Source organism: Syngnathus acus, chromosome 9, assembly GCF_901709675.1.
Source record: "Syngnathus acus chromosome 9, fSynAcu1.2, whole genome shotgun sequence".
NCBI classification, from domain to species: domain Eukaryota; kingdom Metazoa; phylum Chordata; class Actinopteri; order Syngnathiformes; family Syngnathidae; genus Syngnathus; species Syngnathus acus.
This window is the reverse complement of record NC_051094.1, coordinates 17,295,257-17,306,937: the sequence shown is the minus strand read 5'-3', so window position 1 is coordinate 17,306,937 and position 11,681 is coordinate 17,295,257.

Below are 11,681 nucleotides of genomic sequence, written 5' to 3'. Positions count from 1 at the left end.
ATGCCTGATGTTTTTTCTCTAAATCATGGACACGGCCAGAGTCGTCTTGACCGTTCAGTACTTGATTATATCTTGTGTTTTGACTAAACGTCATATGTCGCCTAAATGTGAGACGCCAGCTTTTCGATTACTACTGAACGCTCTGCACAGAGGGAAATATTTTGCTTAACAAAGAAGAGATACAGTTGGAAGCATGATTAAACTAAGAATGTAATGATGTAAGCAAAGACATGGAGTATCAAAAGAACAAACTTTGCATCGTCAGGGAACATTAATAAATTGATGATGTCACAGCCAAAAGCTCACATAATTCCGTACAAAATGACAAAATTGAAAGAATGACGAATGGATGAGGTGCGACAGTGTAAGAATGGAGCAGAATGTTTACAGGAAGGTAACTTGGAGATAAAACCAGCTGGTGCCAGAGGGAGACAGCCAAGGACTCGGCCAAAGATGATCACCAAGGCCGAAAGACAGGATGGAAGACGGCAGCCCCCACACACACACCGAATCGTCCATAACCAGCACCCACTCCCATGGAATCAAACTCTACTGCGAACTCGCCCCACCCCAACGACTCATCACCCATCAAACTCGCCCCACACCGGCCTGTGCAACTGAATATAAGCTGACCAAAGAACCTTGAACGTTGCCTTTTCTGAATGGAGACTTTCTGCTCTTGAAAGGCCCAGCGCTGTATTGTACTTTCCTGAAAACAGAGCTTTCTTAACAAGAATTGTGATTGAACTCAACCAACCTGTGTAAGTCTAATTTCTGCTTCAGTGTCTTTGCATTTTCCTAAATCTGAAGAAATTAAACGAGCACGCAGTGAGTAAATTGGATAACAGGTGATTGGCAATGGCTTTTGCCGTGAGGCGTAGATAGCGCTCCCTAAATTGTGGACCAAATCCAACACCGGCTTTTACGAAAGCTCGAACAACAGTGCCAGCAGACATGTTAGCATGTTGTTAGCAAGCTCGAACAACAGTGCCAGCAGACATGTTAGCAAGCTCGCCGTTCATTTGCTTCACTTGTTTTTTTGCATCGGCTGTGAGATGGGCACGCATAGTCACAGATCAACAGCGATGGTGATGCGTGGAAAAAAACACCTGGTCTCCTTACATATGTTTGTGTGTATATATATATAGATAATAATGAGACAGAGGACGACAGCGAGTGCTCAAGTGTGTGACTGTATTGAACCGACGCCTGTGCGTCACGACGTAACACAACACAGCAGTGCCGCTGGGGTATACCATTGTAGGTGGGGGCGGGGTTTTTTCCACTCCCTCTCACGCAGGGGTCTCAAACTCCAGTCCTCGGGGGCCGCATTCCTATATGTTTTCCAAGTTTCCCTCGTTAAACACACCTGATTCAATTATCAGGCTCCTGCGGAACGTGAGGATGAACTGATCATCATCCACGGCCACAATTCTCCCTCTAACGTTCTCATGGCGCTCTTTAATACGTCCGCCTTACAACAACACACATAGGGAACACTGCATGATAGGGCGCGCCGCACATTTTGTGTCACTCCCTGTCAGATTGTTGATGTCTTCTCGTCTCTTGTTTCTTGTTTCCTGTTTGTCAGTTCTGTTTCGGTTAGCCAGTCTGTCGGTCGGTCGATTGAGTTATGTTAGTTTGCTAGTTCTGTTGGCTTGTTCCCCTTATCCTCCCGTCCAGCTACCTTTTCCCTCAATTTACCCTGGTCCAAGCTGCATTTGGTCACCCTGCTCCATTCCGATCCATGACAGAATGATCCGTCCATCACAGCGACCAGCGCCTGGACAAACCTCCTCCACCAGCTCCCGCCGCGACGCCCGACCCACGTCCGTCGTCGGAGCATGTTCCAGCGCCACCGGCTCCGCGGCCGCCGTCGGACTTCGCTCCAGCGACGCCGGACCCGCAGCCGCCATCGGACTTCGCTCCAGCGACGCCGGATGCACTTGCGCCATCGAGATCCGCCTTTGCGCCGCCGGACTTCAGGCCAGCTGCACCGGACCCGCGATCGGCCCTGGCCCCGCTCCCACTGCTGCAGCACGTGGTGGCTTCTGCCACTGCGCACAGCGCTGACTTCCAAATGACGCCGATTGCGGCTCTGACTTCCCGTATGCCACCGATTGCGGTTCAGACTCTGTCTCGTTTGCCGCAGAACGCAGCTCTACTTCCCGAGTTTCCGCCGATTGCGGTTCTGTCACCGAGTTTCCACCGATTGCGGTTCTGTCCCCGAGTTTCCGTCGATTGCGGTTCTGTTCCCCGAGTTTCTGCCGAGCGTGGTTCTGTCCCCAAGTTTCCGCCGAGCGCGGTTCTGTTCCCTGAGTTTCCACCAAGCGCGGTTCTGTTCCCCGAGTTTCCGCCGAGCGCGGTTCTGTCCCCGAGTTTCCGCCGATTGCGGTTCTGTCCTCGAGTTTCCGCCGAGCACGGTTCTGTCCCCGAGTTGCCGCCGAGCGTGGTTCTGTCCCCGAGTTGCTACCGAGCGTGGTTCTGTTTCCCCAGTTGCCGCCAAGCGCAGTTCGGACTCTCCGTGTGCCGCCGAGCGCAATTCAGACTTGCTACCAGTTCAGACTTTCTCGTAGACCAGTGGGGGTTATTGGGGCTGGTGCGCTTCCCCCCCGCACACCTTGTGGGGTTTGTCCCTTGGGGGGGGGGTACTGTCACGACTCGTCCCCGGTTGTTTTATTATGTGTAGGTCATGGTTTCCGTCCGCGTCTGTGTACTCGCCCCTCCCTTCCTGTGTCTACTCACAATCAATGTACTAATAATCACAGTCACCTGCCTCTCGTTACCTGTCTCGTATTTAAGTCCTGTCTGCGTGTCACTCCCTGTCGGATTGTTGATGTCGTTCTTGTTTCTTTTGGTTCCTGTCTTTGTCAGTTCTGTTTCGGTTAGCCAGTCGGTCGGTCGGTCCGTTAAGTTATGTCAGTTTGCCGATTCTGTTAGTTTGTTCCCCTTATCCTCTCTTCCAATTACCTTTTCTCTTCAGTAAACCCTGGTACAAGCTGCATTTGGTCGCCCTGCTCCATTCCGATCCGTGACAATATACGTACACGCACACAAACAATTTCTGAACCGCTTCTTCCTCATGAGGGTTGTGGGCGTGTAGGCAGGGGACACCCTGCGATAGTTAGCAATCACTCACTAGAGTGCTATTGGAAGAGAATATGAGCAAACAAGTCGTCAATTAACACATTTCAGCTGTAGTGCAACTTTTACAAAATGATTTTTTTCCAACAATATAGAAGAAAAAAGATAAAACACATTTTTACCAACTAACATGCACACAGCAAACAACTTTTCATTTTGAAACATGAAATAAAGGGAAATTATTTAATCTTAAACCATGAAGCGTTATGGGAGAAGTCATGACCACCCAGTCATCTGGGGGGAGTCACATATGTTTTTTGTTTTGTTTTTTTAAGGCCAAGTCACCATGACGTCTAAAGAGACATTTGTGTTTTCAAACTGGAACTACAGTATAATAGTATTAAGGCTGGTTGTACAGTACAAGTAAACAGTGTTTTCTACTGGAAATAAAAAAAAAGATCAATTTTAAAGAAACATTTGGAGTGGCAACAGGCTGTGTGAAGCAGCGGTCCAACTAATACAGGAGATCCCTGAATTTTGAGTCAAATTGAGTCATTTTATTTAAATGTTTTTGTATTGCATTTTTTAATAATTTACCTGGCCTAATTAATTTGCTGATGTGCATGACCTTTTTTCTTTGGATTTCATTGATCAAGCAGATTTCACAATAAAATTGTGGATTTCAAATCTTATCTTCTTGTTGTAATCTAGTGGTTAGTCATGCACTACAATTTTGTAATGCCTGAGAATTCAATATCTTTGTTTGGGGACCTTTATCAGATACGAGATTAAAATGTGATACATTAGATTAATTCATTTCAAATCCTGTATTTACCGTGTTTACCATGCATAATGCGCAAAATTTAACTAATTTATTGTCCTAAAATCTGGGGTGCGCATTATGCATGGGTACAACAATTTTTGAAGAAAATCTCCCTCGAAATAAAACTTGAAATCACACCTTTCTTCTTGTTTGTTGTCAATCGCGCATCGCATTCAGCCATCCTGCCCAACACACTTAGTGAGTAAAATTCATAATTGACGACTCATCGTTTGATGTGATGGTGCAATCCTTGATGGTGTGTTATTGTCAAATATTGTTTGTTTTTTAATCTCCATCGCAAACCGGATATCATACGGAGGCCGCCATTACAGATGCGCAGAACGGATGCGCAAGACACGTCAGCTATATACTAAAGAGCGAGAGTTCAGTTCTCTACCTAAATGCGTATTACAGGTAATATTTTATTTCACAACACTTTGCCTTGTTCCTTTCTTCTCTGCTGTTCACTTCAAACACGCTCCATATGAACACAATGCTCTCGTATCAGACGCTTGCTCGATCACCTGCTCGTTTGCTGTCACAATGTACCCTACACAAATCCGAAACATTTCTTCGCTATCGAGTTTGCTAGCGCATGCGCAGTGATACTGACCGGCAGAATAACATCCGATTGTTCCCAAAGATGATCTTTTTTCTGAAATAATTTTACGTTTACGGACTTAAGAGTCAAAATTTGGGTGCGTATTATACATGGGTACGGGCTTTTTTCCAGCATCGACATGCCATTTTTAGGGTGCGTATTATGCATGGAAAAGCACGGTAATTAGTTTTTTTTTAATTGCCTGACAGCAGTGTGTGTGCGTGTGTGTGTGTGTGTGTGTGTGTGTGTGTGTGTGTGTGTGTGTGTGTGTGTGTGTGTGTGTGTGTGTGTGTGTGTGTGTGTGTGTGTGTGTGTGTGTGTGTGTGTGTGTGTGTGTGTGTGTGTGTGTGTGTGTGTGTGTGTGTTCCATCAGCACACAGGGCGTGTGATGCGTCAGTGCAGTCGTGTTGGAGTCGTAGTGCCTGTAGTTTGTGCATGCTGCATGCTGCGTCTGCTTGCCACTTTTCTGCTTTCAGCTACCGCCACCGGCTAGCCCTCTGTTTCCGGGGGTGAAAAGAGGAGCCGAATGTATAAGCCGGTACACAGCCTCTCCATTGCCAAGACTTGCACACGCCTCCTCGTGGCCACACACGGCAACTGGCACCTTGTGGTCCCAGGCTAAGTTGTGCAGGATCTCGGAGCAGCAGTGGGCCCCAGAGATGTGGCATGTAGGCCCACCGGTGTGTGGACACGCCCTACTGCCCATCAACCACTGTGGGTAAACAGCTCCAGCTATGGGTAAAATAGTGAAGACCTCAACGGTGGACCAGGCGGAGGATGATAGCTGACCTAAGGGGTGGCGTCACAACGGCTGGGAAGGCGGATGAAGGCTGCAGCAGAAAAGGGTCACCAGTCGTCTTGGTCTCCTTGCCACTGGACTCTGACCCCGATCTGTCAAGGACAGTGTGGTGACTGTCTGTGCACCAGTCTCCCCACTTTAAACAAAGTCACGCACAGGCGTCTTTTTCAGGGAGTCCACCTTACATCCCGGATTAAAGTCCTGTGGCGACCAGTAAGTGGCAACGGGGGCAGGATTGTGAAGTCTGGAAGCCCCTAGTCACAAGCTGGCACATCAGGTGGTGGATGTTAGATGACGGCAACAGTTCTTAGTGCTTATGCACCTACCCTCGTTTCCGATGAGGACAAAAAAGAGGCCTTATATGCCTGTCTGGATGAGGTATTGTCAAAAATCCCCAAGGAGGACAAGATTATTATATTGGGAGATTTCAATGCCAGAGTGGGCCGAGACCACCACCTCTGGAAGGGCACCATTGGAAAGGAAGGCATTGGAAACATCAACTCCAATGGGGTTTTGCTTCTTAGCAAATGTGCTCAATACGACCTTACCATCACCAATACCATCTTTCGCCAGAAGAACAAACTCAATGGTTCATGGAGACACCCTCGTTCTAAACAATGGCATCTTATTGACTATGTCATTGTCAGGGCCAGGGATCAGCGCGACGTGAGCATCACAAAAGCCATGATGGATTCAGAGGCCTAATGGACAGATCACCGCCTGATACGATCCACGATGTCCATCAGACTCAAGAGGAAGAGGAGACTGCAAAAGAAGCTGAGCCGGCAGAGACTAAACCTTGAGACCCTGAACAAAACTGCCGCCCTGCAGCAGTTTCAGGCCTCTCTTGGAGAAAGCCTCAATCAGGAATACCCTGAGGACATTGACGAACACTGGAGCCTGCTCAAGTCTTCCATCCTCGACACCTGCCGTGCCACTCTCGGGTACAAGGCCAGAAAGCATCAGGACTGGTTTGATGAGAACTACACGGAGATAGAACAGCTAATCTCCAAGAAAAGGGAAACCTTTCGTGTCTGGCAAAATGACATCACCTGCACAGCAAAGAGACAGGCTAACTCCAGAGCCAAGGCTGACGTCCAGAGCCGGGTGAGACAGATTAAAAACTCCTGGTGGACAGAAAGGGCACTGGAAATCTAGAGTTTGTCAGACTCTGGTGACACCAGAGGCTTTTTCAGCGCTACTAAGGCTGTCTACGGCCCAAGCCATCGCGGCCAAAACCCCCTACGCTCTAAAGACGGGCAGGAGCTGTTGAAGGACAATGAGTCCATAAACAACCGGTGGAGAGAGCACTTTCAGGAACTCCTCAACCGTGACAGCACAACTCAGTCAGATTTCCTCAGTCACATCCCTCAGAGTCCCATCAGGGAAGACATGGGTGAACCTCCCACTTTAGCAGAGGTCCAAGATGCCATCAGGAGCCTGAAGAACAACAAGGCCTCTGGGCCAGATGGGATCCCAGCTGAGGTCCTAAAGGAAGGTGGAGTAGAGCTCCAGCGCCACCTCCATTCCTTCTTTCTGAAGGTCTGGGAAAAAGAAGTACTCCCCTCGGAGCACAGGGATGCTCTGATAGTGACCATTTTCAAGAAAGGGGACAAAGCGGATTGCGGAAACTATAGGGGCATCTCGCTCCTTTCAACAGTTGGCAAAGTACTTGCTCGTGTTCTTGCCAATCGCCTACTGCCACTGTCTGAGGAAGTTCTCCCAGAATCGCAGTGCGGTTTTCGCCCATCTAGAGGCACTGCAGACATGATTTTTACAGCACGCCAACTCTAGGAATAATGCCGTGAGCATAAACAGCCTTTGTTCATGGCTTTCATAGACCTGACAAAATCCTTCTGAAGTATGGTTGCCCGGATAAATACGTCAGAATACTGTGTTTATTACATGACGGAATGACAGCCACAGTGCTCAACAACAGCTCCTTGACTGAGCCTTTCACTGTAGAGACAGGGGTCAAACAGGGATGCATCATTGCACCCACCCTGTTCTCTGTGTTCATTGCCGCCATACTCCACCTCATCAACGAAGAACTACCACACGGAATCCCAATTTGGTACAGAACTGATGGCAGGCTCTTCAACCTTAACAGGTTCAAAGCCAAAACCAAGATCAGAACCACCACGGTCGTGGAGCTTCAGTATGCAGACGATAATGCCATTGCAGCACACTCTGCAGAAGACCTCCAGGGCATCCTGAACTCCTTCGCTAAGGCATACAGAGCCCTGGGTCTGACCGTGAACATCAAGAAGACCCAGGTGCTACATCAACCCCCACCCAACCAGCCATCTACTCGGCCCATCATAAATGTGGACAACACTGCACTTGAATATGTTCACCACTTCCCCTACCTCGGCTGCCTTCTCTCCTCCAAAGCGGACATTGACTCTGAGGTCAACCATCGCCTGAGCTGTGCCAGTGGAGCGTATGCCAGACTGCGGAAAAGAGTCTTTAAAGACAGAGACCTCCGGGTTGACACCAACCTCCTGGTTTACAAAGCTGTGGTTCTCCCCACCTTACTTTATGGGGCAGAATCATGGACAACCTACAGCAGGCAACTAAGAGCTCTTGAACAACACCACCAGAGAACCTTGAGGAAAATACTCAGGATCAAATGGGAGGACAGACGCACAAACATCAGCGTTCTGGAGGAAGCCAGGATACCGAGCATCACCACCTTAATAATGCAGCACCAACTCCGATGGACAGGACATCTCATCCGCATGGCTGACACCCGCCTCCCCAAACAGATGTTATACTCCCAGCTGGAGAGAGGTCCGCGAGCCCCGGGCGGGCAAAAGAAACGTTTTAAGGACAACCTCAAGACCAGTCTCAAGAAATTCCAAATAACATCTCAGGACTGGGAGCGCATCGCCTTGAACAGGAACTGCTGGAGGGTAGCGGTGCAAGAAGGGGCAGCACATCATGAAAAGGAACTCCGCCGTGTCCCAGAAACCAAACAACAACTCCGTAAGGAAAGACAAAAACAGGCTCCAGCACGACCACAACCCACCACCACTTTCCCCTGCCCACACTGCACAAAAATATGTGGATCCCGGATCGGCCTCTACGCCCACCTGCGGACCCACAAGTAGACGACCCTGAGAAGAAGACAGTCATACTCGTCCCGAGTGTCCGCCGATGATGGTGTGTGTGTGTGTGCGTGTGTGTGTGTGTGTGTGTGTGTGTGAGAGCGAGAGAGAGCGAGAAAGAGTGCGAGAGAGAGAGAGAGAGAGAGCGAGAGAGAGAGCGAGAGAGAGCGAGAGCGAGAGAGAACGCTCAACCGTAGCGTGCCGCCGACCGCCCAACTGCACCGCGCTGGTCGCATTATTGTGACAGAGCCGTCGCTGAAATTTAGAAAATATTTTTAAAGTTCTGATGTACTTTCTAAAATTTAAGTGGATCTCAGTGCGCAGGGAGCTTAATTTGGTGCGGTCGGGCAACCGCAGCGCGCCGGGCGCTCACTGTCGCATTGCTTAAAGAGCGCCTTTGTGTTTTAGGATGGCTTTACTGCTCCCACTTGCTTTCTTTGGAGGCATGATTAGGGGTTAATACAATCCTCAAAGTAACGAAATTACAATAACGAACGGAGTCAGTCGGCATCCGGGCCGCGCGGTCGGGTTTTCTCGGGTCCTTTCGGCTCATCTTGCGAGGTTCAACCTCCGAATTTTGTTGGACAACCGAAGCAAAAAAATCTCGAATTTTTTTGTTCGAATTCCAATTTGTTCGAGAACCGGGACGTTCGAAAACCGAGGTTTGACTGTACTCCCAGACTTCCCTGCCACTTGTGCGCTGTACAGAAAGCCAATTATGGGACTAAATTGGAATAGCTGGTCTCTGGACACTGGAAAAACTGGTTTCAGATATCCAGCAATTGACACATTAGCAATTAAAAAAAAAAAAAAAAAAAAAAAAAAAAGAATTCAAAACTTCTGGCTCCCACACCAGCATATGCCTGCCATGGTCTGGACCTTGTGGTTCCATAGTGTAATGGTTAGCACACTGGACTCTGAATCCACTGATCCGAGTTCAAGTCTCAGTGGAACCTCAACCTTCTGGGCATTTACCTATTCCTATCTATACTGCTTGTGAGCTGCTCTATAAAACCATATACGTAACTTCCATGAATTAATGGCATGAGTTCCATAGTGTAGTGGTAAGTGCTCTGGACTCTCACCCCAGTGACCCGAGTTCAAGTCTCAGTGGAACCTCAACTATTTTGGCATTTGCCTATTCCTATATATATGCTTGTGAGCTGCTCCATAAAACCATATACATAACTTCCATGAAACAATGGTGTGGTTTCCATACTGTAGTGGTTAGTGCTCTGTACTCTCACCCCAGCGACCTGAGTTCAAGTCTCAGTGGAACCTCAACTATTTTGGCATTTACCTATTCCTATCTATACTGGCTTGTGAGCTGCTCCATAAAACCATATAGGTAACTTCCATGAAATAGTGTCGTGCGTTCCGTAGTGTAGTGGTTAGTGCTCTGGATTCCCACCCCAGTGACCGGAGTTCAAGTCTCAGTGAAACATCAACTATTTTGGCATTTACCTATTCCTATGTATATATACTATTTGCTTGTGAGCTGGTCCATAAAACCATATACGTAACTTCCATGACGTAATGCCGTGGGTTCCATACTGTAGTGGTTTGTGCTGTGGGCTCTCACCCCAGCGACTTGAGTTCAAGTCTCAGTGGAACCTCAACTATTTTGGCATTTACCTATTCCCATGTATGCTATTTGCTTGTGAGCTGCTCTATAAAACCATATAGGTAACTTCCATGGACTAATAGTGTGGGTTCCATACTGTAGTGGTTAGTACTCTAGACTCTCACCCCAGCGCCCTGCGTTCAAGTCTCAGTGGAACCTCAACTATTTTGGCATTTACCTATTCCTATTTATACTATTCCTATATCTGGCTTGTGAGCTGCTCCATAAAACCATATACGTAACTTCCATGGAATATTGGTGTGCGTTCCATAGTGTAGTGGTTAATGCTCTGGTCTCTCACCCCAGTGACCTTAGTTCAAGTCTCAGTGGAACCTGAACTATTTTGACATTTACCTATTCCTATCTATGCTATTTGCTTGTGAGCTGCTCCATAAAACCATATAGCTAACTTCCATGGATTAATGGTGTGGGTTACATACTCTAGTGGTTAGTGCTCTGGACTCTCACCCCAGCGACCAGAGTTCAAGTCTCAGTGGAACCTCAAGTATTTTGCCATTTACCTATTCCTATCTATACTATTTACTTGTGAGCTGCTCCATAAAACCATATAGGTAACATCCATGAAGTAATGGCGTGGGTTCTGTAGTGTAGTGGTTAGTGCTCTGTACTCTCACCCCAGCGACCTGAGTTCAAATCCCAGTGGGACCAAAAATATCTTATCCTTGAAAAATTTGCAACAGAGTTGCTCGTGTGCTCCCCCATAAAACCATATACCATATGCTAGGGTAAGGGCTAGGGTTAGAGCTAGGGTTAGGGTTAGGAATAGGGTAAGAGCTAGGGTTAGGAATAGGGTAAGAGCTAGGGTTAGGAATAGGGTAAGAGCTAGGGTTAGGGTAAGAGGTAGGGTTAAGGCTCGGGCTAGGGTTAGGGTAAGAGGTAGGGTTAAGGTTAGAGCTAGGGCTAGGGTTAGGACTCTCACCCCAGTGACCTGAGTTCAAGTCTCAATGGAAAAAAATGGCCAAAAAGAAAGGTGAGGGGTAAGAGCTAGGGTTAGGATTACGGTTAGGGTTAGAGCTAGGGTTAAGGTTAGAGCTAGGGTTAGAGCTAGGGCTAGGGTTAGAGCTAGGGCTAGGGTTAGGAATAGGGTAAGAGGTAGGGTTGAGGTAGGAATAGGGTAAGAGGTAGGGTTAGGGTAAGAGGTAGGGTTAAGGTTAGAGCTAGGGCTAGGGTTAGGACTCTCACCCCAGCGACCTGAGTTCAAGTCTCAGTGGAAAAAAATGGCCAAAAAGAAAGGTGAGGGGTAAGAGCTAGGATTAGGGTTAGGGTTAGGTTTAAGGTTAGAGCTAGGGTTAGGGTGAGGGTTAGGATTAGGGTAAGAGTTAGGGTTAGGGTTACAGTTAGGGTTAGAGCTAGGGTTAGGGTTAGGAATAGGGTAAGAGCTAGGGTTAGAGCTAGGGTTAGGGTTAGGAATAGGGTAAGAGCTAGGGTTAGAGCTAGGGTTAGGGTTAGGAATAGGGTAAGAGCTAGGGTTAGAGCTAGGGTTAGGGTTAGGAATAGGTTAAGGTTAGAGCTAGGGCTAGGGTTAGGGTTAGGGTTAGGAATAGGGTAAGAGGTAGGGTTAAGGTTAGAGCTAGGGCTAGGGTTAGGGTAAGAGGTAGGGTTAAGGTTAGAGCTAGGGC